A 10,206-nucleotide genomic window follows, 5' to 3' on the forward strand; every position below is an offset into this window, starting at 1 on the left:
TTTCAAGTGTGGCAGAAGCCGCTGAACTCACTTTCTGGCATGTGTTTTTAGGGAAACACAGCATCTCACTGCTTGCCCCCCAAATGAATAGCCCCATCCCCTCGAGTGTTCTCCTTGACCCACAAAACTCCTTGAGGGACGATGAAGGTTGGTGAGACAACTCAAAATTGCTGTGATTCACAGTAGGTTAGCAAAGAAGGGACAGAGCACACCATTCCTTCTCTGCCAGCCCACACAATTTATCTGCTGGCCACCGAGGAGAGAATTCCCCTGACACACATTTTATTTCCCCTGCTCCGCTGCCAGCACAGAGATGGAGATGACTGGCAAAAAAGAGGCAACTTTCTCCATTTTGTCTTTGCCAGCTTAATGTGTGTGTTTGTGTGTTGCCTTCTCCACACCAAGTGGCAGAAACAAAGCACCCTGGTGCCTGGGGAGGGACCCTATCCATTGCTTTCCAAAGACAAGTTTCTTTAAAAAAAAATAGATCTGTTGTGGCAGAATACTTTAATTGCACAAACCTAATTTTCCCTCCTGCAAAATAGGTAGAGGTAAAGGTAAAGGACCCCTGGATGGTTAAGTCCAGTCAAAGGTGGCTATGGGGTGTGGCGCTCATCTTGCTTTTCAGGCCGAGGGAGCCGGCGTTTGTCTACAGACAGCTTTCTGGGGCATGTGGCCAGCATAACTAATCCGCTTCTGGCAGTGATGGAAACCAGAGCGCACGGAAATGCCGTTTACCTCCCCGCTGCAGCGGTACCTATTTATCTACTTGCACTGGTATGCTTTCGAACAGCTAGGTTGGCAGGAGCTGGGACAGAGCAATGGGAGCTCACCCCTTCACACGGACTTGAACTGCCAACCTCACAATCAGCAAGCACGAGAGTCTTGGTGGTTTAGACCACAGCGCCACCCACATCCACTTCCTGTAACTAGAGAGGCCCTGTAATAGATGGATTGCCTACTTGCCCGCTCTTTGCCTTGCCTGCTGCTTCTCTGTCCTCATGCTACTGCCCATTTCAGTGAGATGACCACTACACTCATACTTATGCTGACCACCTCACTAAGAGAAGAACATACAGGGCCCACCATCTGCTCCCAACCCTAGCCCACCTCACTGAGAAAGAGATTGTGCTGACGTGTACCTGCTTTTGGCAGCTTCCGCAAGAGAAATAAATATTCTGCCCACATGTTACTGCCTGCCTGAGTGGAAGAGGAATGAAGATGAATGAATGCCTCTCTCTACGAAATGATGCTCCCTACCTGAAGGACAGGGGCTGCCCACCGTGGCCCATGCTAGCCACCCGAGGGAGAAAAACTGGCCACTGTGATCTCATGCTGATGCTGCCTATTTCACAGACTGGCCACTGTGTTCTCACATGGATGTATCCCACCAGAAGGAGAGACAAAGGCCATTGTGATGTCATGCTGATGCTGAAGGAGAGAGAAACTGGCCAATGTACCAGCCCACAACTGCTGTTCACCTGAGTAACAAGGAGACACTGCCTGGCACACCAACACATTGCTCACCATGTTCATGAGAATTATGTCCTTTGCACCTTGGACCAAACTGGCGTTTCTTAACTTGTTTTTACTCTCCTGTTCCTGCATATTAGGTTCCCTAACCAGAGGTCTATAATAACAAGGTAATGTATCAACCACTTTTATCTGTACACAAAAGGTAGGTAAAGGTAAAAGGCAAAGGACCCCTGGATGGTTAAGTCCAGTCAAAGGCGACTATGGAGTTGTGGCACTCATCTTGCTTTCAGGCTGAGGGAGCCAGCATTTTTCCACAGACAACTTTCTGGGTAACGTGGCCAGCATGACTAAACCACTTCTGGCACAATGGGACACCGTGACAGAAGCCAGGGTGCATTGGAAATGCTGTTTACCTTCCCTCTGTAGCGGTACCTACTTGCACTGATATGCTTTCAAACTGCTAGGTTGGCAGGAGCTGGGACAGAGCAATGGGAGCTCACCCCGTCATGCAGACTCAAACCACCAACCTTCTGATTGGCAAGCCCAAGAGGTTCAGTGGTTTAGACCACAGCGCCACTCGCAGCCCTTCCTGCAAAATACTGACAGTCTGGAGGGAACCTTAACTTGACATTTGGAATCTATGTAAAGATCTCCCAATCTAATTCAGTGAAAAGCAAGAGCAAATTAAAGTATATCAATTAGCAAAGCCTGATACTTTGGAGGACTGCATCATATCATGGCAGAGGAGAGTTGACTAATAGTTTGACTCAGGGTAAAATCAGCTTCAAAGGTTCAATCGGTGTCTCGATGCATGTTTACATTTATATCTGTGCTATCAATGTTACTGTGCACAAGGTGCATTTTATCATTTTGGGAAGATACTTTTGTAGAACTAATCTCTTGCCTTAAGGTTTCAAAGGGATTAGAGGCTGGCTATTTTCTTCCACTGCAATGTGGGAGATTTATGCAGGTAATTCCATTAGCGCTGTTGATGTTCTTCACATAAATCCCCTGAGCATTAATTGGAGGAAACAGAAGCTCAATATTATATGCAGATCGTGCAAAGTCCCCCTTAATTTAGGGCTGAGTTGCACAGGAGAAACCTAAAAAATACTGAGCCAGAGACTGCTTTGTGCAACAGCTTTTCTAAGGTGTGTAAAATTGTTGTGGGGAGTGGGGGGAGGGGTAGAATATGTGCACAATGTATACATTTCTAGAAACATCTGGGACCAGAACTAGTGTGAAAGCATAGGATATTACCTTAGCATGTTATCACATTGACCCAAATGGCTCTCAGGGCACCATCTTGATGAAGCTAAGCAGAACTGGATCTGGTTTGGATGGGAAACCTCCTAGGAATCGCATACATGTTGCCTTGCCCTCTGTGATAAGCAAGGTAGAAGTGCAATAAACTAAACCAATGGTCACCACCTTTTATGGGCCAATGAGCAATTTCAAAATTTGAGAGACTGTTGGAGGTGCCAGTCACAAAATAACTGCAGGCACCAGGTTGCCGGCCTCTGAACTAAATGAAAGAGGCATGCCAGGGCTGAGTGTGGCCCCAGTGATTCTTGAATGTCACTCCTGCAGCTAAAAATGAGGAAGAAGTCTGGTTCTCTACTCCTGGAGGTGCTCACAACAGTTCTGCTGAGCCAGGCCTTGACAGGTCCAGTCCTCACCAAGTCATGTACATTGACAAATGTCAAAGCCCATGTCACATTAGTCCCCGTGTTCTTGGAGGAAACAGCAATGCCAGCTAGGGATGGAAGGTACATTTGATTCTGTTTTCATTTAAAGGAAACTCCCCTGATTTGCACTTTGGAAGCAAGATGCAAACCAAAACTCAGCCATCCTTCAAAATTCACTCTTCTCTGGATTTTCCAATGCCGTTATCTAGGGAAAAAAAATAATGCATATTAGGGCACAGTGTGCATACTAATGTATACATTAGTGATAAAAGCATACAAAATGCATTACATTAGGGTAAAGGGCTTTCAAAAAATGGTACCTTAGTCAAAACGGCAGACAAAAATGTGTTCATTATAAGAAGTTCACACTCACATTCTGTCGAATTTTCAGGAGTTTCTTTTTTCTTTTTTAATCACGAATTCCTGAAAAATTGTGAAGAACTCAGTTTAAGATAAGGGGGAAATGAGAAATGTAGAGAATGGAAACTGACAGGTTTGTGCAAGTCTAATGGCAGGACACCACTTTTCTCTTGAAAATACAGAGAACCTGTGATCAGGAAAGGAGGGTATATCTGCTTTTGTATATTGCAAAGGGACAGGTGGCAAGTGATATGTGGCACGCATGTGTATTTAACAGCTGATATGGCACGCATCGCGCATTCTGTTATCACTACCTGCATATAAATTGTTGTGCTGGAACTGAAGAGCTGTCCTCAGTTAGCAAGCAGTTACTAATCTTGCCTGCCAGGCAGGCATTGTTAATCTCTCAATCAGGGAACAAAGGAAAAATCTTGTCTATAGCTGCTGCTGACAAGTTGAAAACCCAAGCAGGTGTCCTCTTCCTAAGCAAATGCGCGCACACACACCTTTAGAGCGGGGAAAGTTCCTGCTTTTGAGAGTGGCAAACAATCTCCTTTGTCAGGTGGTTTCGGAGCCAATCTGAGCGAACCATTTTGTGACACTTTGATTTGGACAAAGACTTGGTCCCCTGCCGGGTGCCAGGTGCAGACAGAAAGGGGGGATCCATAAGATCCCTGCGGTGTCCTCCCTGCCAAGGAAACACTGAGTGGAACACAGAATAATGTTTTTTGAAAAGGTTAGTTGCGAATGTCTCCTCGCAAACATGCCAGAAGGACGAGCATGTTAGTGAAAACCTAACCTTTGGCTCGAAGAGGCCTGACCGACTGACAGGACACACAAAAAAAACTTCTTGAATGGTGGTCACGAAACAGCATCCATCTCTGCCCCAAACAACACCCACCATTTATGACAACGTTCTCTCCTTTTAACCACCCATTTTGCTTCCAGGCTAGCTCCTGGAGACGAGGCATCGGATTTTGCAACAAAAGCGTGAGTGGGGCTGCACTCTGCAGAGAAAAACAGGAGGCACAATTTATTATTATTTTATCTGGCATGGAAATATATTCTTCCTGGGTGAGCATAGCCCCTTGCACAACGTCTTCAGCGTTCCACATCTATTTTTCTCTCCTTTGCTGAAAGCTTTATGTCAGCAACACTTCCTTTTTACAGATACCCCCTAGAGTCTTTCGCACTCAAGGGCAGCCCTGATGGGAAGAAGGTGTTTTCCGCCCTGCGGCTCTACATTGTGATTGCAGACTGCCTCCCCAGTCTCACAAACAATGGCATCGGAATGGCTGCCGTCCCTTTTTATATTTTTTGAGCAGTATAAAACTGTAAGTGGCTGCAAGAAGCGGTCACTGCTACATACTTTCCCACCCCTCTGTTTTAAAGCCATTTTAATCTATTCCTGTCCTATCTCTTCCTGTGTAGCAAGCAGCTACACCTTTCAGCTGCTTTCAGAGAAGCTTTAAAAAAAACCACACACACCTTCAGCTTCCAGCTTGGCTAGAAACCCTGTGTATTATGGGAAGGATTTTTTTTTTAACTGTATCCTCCTTGCCAGCTCTTGAAATAATCAACTCAAGCAGGGTTTGAAGACAGAGCTAGAGCAGACAGCCCTGCAATGTCAAAAAAGAGGATTTGCACCATCCCCCTCCCCCCCAAAAAAGAGGACACCAGTTTGCATATGTGATTTATATGTATAGATGCAAATTTAGAAACAGAAATGCTATAGTGAGGAAGACCCCAGCTGCGTATCTGCTCAGTCTGCTGACCAGGAGATGTGAAGGGCTGGTGAGCAAGGCTCCTTCTCCCTCTCTCCTTTTATGGTTCCTTATCTTTAAAATGGACTCCGACTGCCAAATAGATGACAACTTCAAATAGATGACTGTCTTTTGAAAGGCCATTAGACTCAAACTAGAGGACTGTAGAGGATGCCTCCCTGATTTCTCTCCCTGCTGTGTGTTCAACACCTACTCACTTTGCCTTCCTGAACTGTAACGAGTTTCTTATCCGAAAAATTCTAGAGAGGTCTCCACTAGGGTTACCAGATGTCCCTGGTTCCCGGGGACAGCCCCCTGATTTGCAAATCTGTCCTTGGACAAATTCCATCCCTGGAATGTCCCTAGATTTGCAAATCTGTCCCCAGGAAATGTGGCAGCAGCAGCCTCAGCAGCCCAAAGCCAGTCTGCTAGCGCAGTTGGCTCTGGCTGGCTTCAAGAGCTGCTTGCTGCCGTGGCGCCTGCCATTTTTCCTCGCCGGAAGTCCCCATATGATGTGTCTTGTGTGATCTCCTGCCCCCTTCCCCCTTTGTTTTGACTGATCGGGGGAGGCTCCGGAGTCACGGGCAGCCATTGCCGCTTTTTAAAAAAACTCTGTGCATTTATGTTTCACAGGACTTTGCACCTTTATACAATACGCATGTATGCTTGGGCCCAGGGTCTTTTGCCTCACCATCTCCACTACTGACTCCCTGTTGCTACTCAGCTTCAAAAAAAAAAAAAAAAGTGTCCCCAGATTCATTGAAAAAAATCTGGTAACCATAGTCTCCACTTTAGACAGTCATGACTTTCCCCAAATAATTCTGGGATCTGTTGTTGGCTATGCTGAGAGTTGTTTTTCCTCCCAGAGCTAAAATCCCCAGAGTTCCCTGTTTGGCAGGCTGGCGGGGGGAGGGTGATTATGTTGGGAAAGATGAAGTGCTTCATGAAATCACACACTTGCCCCATGGAAAATACATGTGTGTGCCTGAGGCTATTGATGTCTTCTACGCTCTGCTCCCATTGTCAGAGGTGGCATTCCTCTGAATAATGGGTGCTTGGAATCAGAAGTTGGGAAAGCGTTGCTACACTCAGATCCTATTTGTGGGCTTCCATAGGCCATTGTGCTGGTCCCGTGGGTTACCCGAGAGGCGAGGTCCAAGTCCGGTCCATGGTCAAAGGTGCAACATGGAGGCAGTCCGTAGTAGCTGAAGCTGGGTGCAGGGCAGGGAGTCAGGTGAAGTCAGGAACAGGCTTGCAAGCAGGGAGCCAGGGCAGGTCAGGAGCTCAGGCAGGAAAGCAGGACAGGGTTCAGGCAGGAACTAGCAACCAACAATATTGCTCCGGCAACTTGGGACTGGGGCTGGCCAGCTTTTATCTGCCCTGAGGCATAGGGCGGCCTCGATCCTCTGGTGACTCACCTCTCCTGGCCTGGAGGTGAGCACTCCTCCTGTGGGAACATAGTTCCCTCCGCCTCTCTGGCCTGAGCCTCTGCAGCCCAGGAGAGGCTGGAGGGTTACCAGACCCAGAGGCAACCTCCGCTTCCTCTGACGGGGCTGAGAGTGGAGCACCTGCAGGCAATGGGTCCTCCATCCCCTCAGGAGCCAGAGCAGACTCAGCTGATGCCTGCACCTGAGGATCCAGCACAGGTGAGGACCCTTCAGGCTCATGCCCCAGCCCCGGCTCAGCTGGTTCTGGGGGCGGGGAATCCTGTGCAGGCTGGGATCCCTCAGGTTCAGCATTTGAGTCCGAATCCCAGGCCATCACACCCATCATGGCTTACCTTGGTAGGCCACTGACCTGATCTATCAAGGCTCTCGTGTTCTCATGTTTACACACACACCGGTGGCCCAACCACCAGCATGTTGTCATGGCATGTGGACAAAAAGGTTACTCCCCACCACTTTGAGCAGACTATAGTCTTTCATGATGCATTATCACCAAGATAGAAAAAGAACCATGTTATCTTCTGGGCCATGCTATCTTCTGCCAAGCTCATAACAACCACTGTGCTAGCTGCTCTTATAAGGGGTAAAGCCAGGAAACAGGCCTTCCTCTTAATTTTAGTCTTCTTTGTTCAGTGAGGCTGCTGAGAATCAACAACCATGGCCTACAGCATTAGCCTGGGGCACTCATAATTTCCTCATTCCCAGCACTAATGGATATTTGTTTTTTATTGTTTTGCTACAGATTTAGAGTTAATGGACCATTGTTAGGAAAGTAACGGAGTTACTCACTGTTTTATTCTTTCTTAATTTGGACACAGAGTTTCTGAATGCAGAATGAGCTTCAACACTTCACTTCAGAGGAATAATAAATGCCCGTGTTTTCAAGATGTTTTGGTTGGCAAATCATTATGTCTGTCAAGCTGAGACATAGTGGTAACTCGGTTTTTCAAAGTAAAATTACATTTTGGGGAGTTGGGTTGGGTTGTTGTTTTATGGGCTATAAATCTCTGCAGCATCTTCATCTAGATGCAGGTGAATACAGATGGACACAAGGCTGTTGTGTTTTTTAGTATCTACTTTCAGCAATTGATAATACTTTGGGTTGGACAATTGACTTCTCCAGCATTGGGTCAGCCCATCTTTCTGTGTTAAAGATATTGCCAGACCTTAATCTGGCATTATATTACACTCCACAATTGCAAAAGCTATCACTGTGTTGTAAAGTTAATATTATTCTGTTCCTCCTTCCTCTAATAACACCATGATAAACCACGGTACAGCGATGATCCTTAAATACGATGCTTTACTTAGTCTGTATTTCTTTTCTTTTGTTGGCTTGAATGCATGTGTTTGTGTAGGAAATATCTATATAACAACACTAATTTTGGTGGGGTACGGGAATGACAAACTAATTCCCTTGGTACAGTGGAGACTGTAGTGTCTTTATGATATATGGTTCATTTACACATATATACAACCTGGACCTATGATGGAGGGGCTCACAGCATCAACACCCCAAGGGGATCTTGCATCTCCTGTAACCACAGTCTTGGATTCAAGCAGAAATCAGACAAGGTTCTCTCTCAAACACAGGCTTCAGCCTGCTTCTTTCCCATCTTCTAGCTTACACATTCCAAACTCTCAACTCTGTGATTTAGTCTTTCTAACTATCCTTGATCCATTTGTTGTCTTACATGGATCCATTTCCTTTGTTCCCCTTAATGGCCCATCACCTCACAAGGAAGCTACTTTGACTATTACAGGAATTAGAAGGGCCTGCCCCCCTCCCACATCATAACAGTACGTTACCACAGGACAGAGGGGGCTGTATGAAATTACCTAATTTTGCCATTATAGGAACCAGGACCTATCACTTTTTTTTCATCATACAGAGTTTACCTTGTTCCTACGCACTCCTGATCAATGTTTATATGACATTATTAAGAAAGATTCTTTTGAGATATGGAATTCAGTCCTACCAACATATTGATCATTGCTTCTTGCTTTCATCCTGCTCAAAGTTATATTGTCTCTGTGTCTGCTTGGCGCCTTGCCACTCCTGGGAACTGAACGCAGGCGAGTCTCTTCTGACAATGAATCCAGAGAAGACTAAAGTGATTGTGGACAGGAAGTCCCAAGACTGTGGTTCCCATCACTGAAACTGCTTGGCATCCAGAGGCCACTCAGATTGTGTGACCTTGGTGTGTGCTTGGATTCATCATCTGGAATTTCAGGTTGTAATGGCGGCCAGGTGAGGACATGGCCAACTGTCCCTGTGGGAAAAGCTGCAGACCTCATCTCTAGCTCAGCAAAACAGGCAGCTGCCTTTGAGTGAGTCAGACCCTTGATCCATCTAACTTGGTACTGCCTACACTGACTGACAACAGCTCTCCAGGGTTTCAGACAAAAGGCATTCCAGCCCTGACTGGAGATGCCAGGAATGGAACATGGTATCTAACTCTGAGCAGATTTGCTAAGATGTATAAGACTAAATCAGGACGTGGGTGGTGCTGTGGGTTAAACCACAGAGCCTAGGACTTGCCGATCAGAAGGTCGCGGTTCGAATTCCTGCGACATGGTGAGCTCCCATTGTTCGGTCCCAGCTCCTGCCAACCTAGCAGTTCGAAAGCACGTCAAAGTGCAAGTAGATAAATAGGTACCACTCTGGCAGGAAGGTAAACGGCGTTTCCGTGCACTGCTCTTGTTTGCCAGAAGCGGCTTAGTCATGCTGGCCACATGACCCAGAAGCTGTATGCCGGCTCCCTCAGCCAATAAAGCGAGATGAGCACCGCAACTCCAGAGTCGGTCACGACTGGACCTAATGGTCAGGGGTCCCTTTACCTTTATAAGACTAAATCCGGTAAGTGCTGGAGATGCAATGAGACTGAGGGTACGTTTTATCATATGTGGTGGACCTGTAAAAGGGTAAAAGATTATTGGGAAATAATTCACAATGAATTGAAAAAAATGTATAAAAGTACTCCCCCCCCCCAAAAAAAACCAGAGTCCTTTTTGTTGCAAATAATTCAGACAGAAATTCCCAGGTGTCAAAAAGGGTTATTTATGTATGCTACTACTGCGGCTTGTGTTTTGTTAGCCCCCAAATGGAAAACAAGCGAGGTCCCAGCTAAAGAAAATGTCAACTTAAGCTGACGGAATATGCACTGCTTGCAAACATAACATATAGAATAAGAGAACAAGAAGAACATACGTTTAGAGAAGATTGGAAAACGTTTATTGAATATATGGAGGAAAACTGTGTACATTTGAAAACATGGGCGGCATTAAGATAAATTAAACAGTGTAAATAAGTTTTGATGGATATCATAATGGTATACTGAATGGTTTAGTTTATATTGTAGCCTTATTGGAGTTCACCAATTGGGTCTGCGTTGCTCCAGGACAGGAGGAAGGAAGTCAAATGACACAGAGGTTGATTCAAAGAAAGAGTTTATTCTGCTCTCTGGATAGCAG

The 10,206-nt window shown here is 46.0% G+C and overlaps 2 long non-coding RNA genes across 2 annotated transcripts; both read left to right on the forward strand.

Moving 5' to 3' along the window:
* The first annotated feature begins 1,437 nt into the window (after positions 1-1,437).
* Positions 1,438-7,617, forward strand: LOC309338954. Its single transcript, XR_014155110.1, has 2 exons — positions 1,438-1,643; positions 7,551-7,617. It is a non-coding gene; the product is annotated as an uncharacterized lncRNA (long non-coding RNA).
* On the forward strand, positions 3,079-5,175 carry LOC309338955. Its single transcript, XR_014155111.1, has 2 exons — positions 3,079-3,730; positions 4,473-5,175. It is a non-coding gene; the product is annotated as an uncharacterized lncRNA (long non-coding RNA).
* Positions 7,618-10,206: the final 2,589 nt, after the last annotated feature.

Source organism: Podarcis erhardii, assembly GCF_964252035.2.
Source record: "Podarcis erhardii genome assembly, chromosome: 3".
NCBI classification, from domain to species: Eukaryota; Metazoa; Chordata; class Lepidosauria; order Squamata; family Lacertidae; genus Podarcis; species Podarcis erhardii.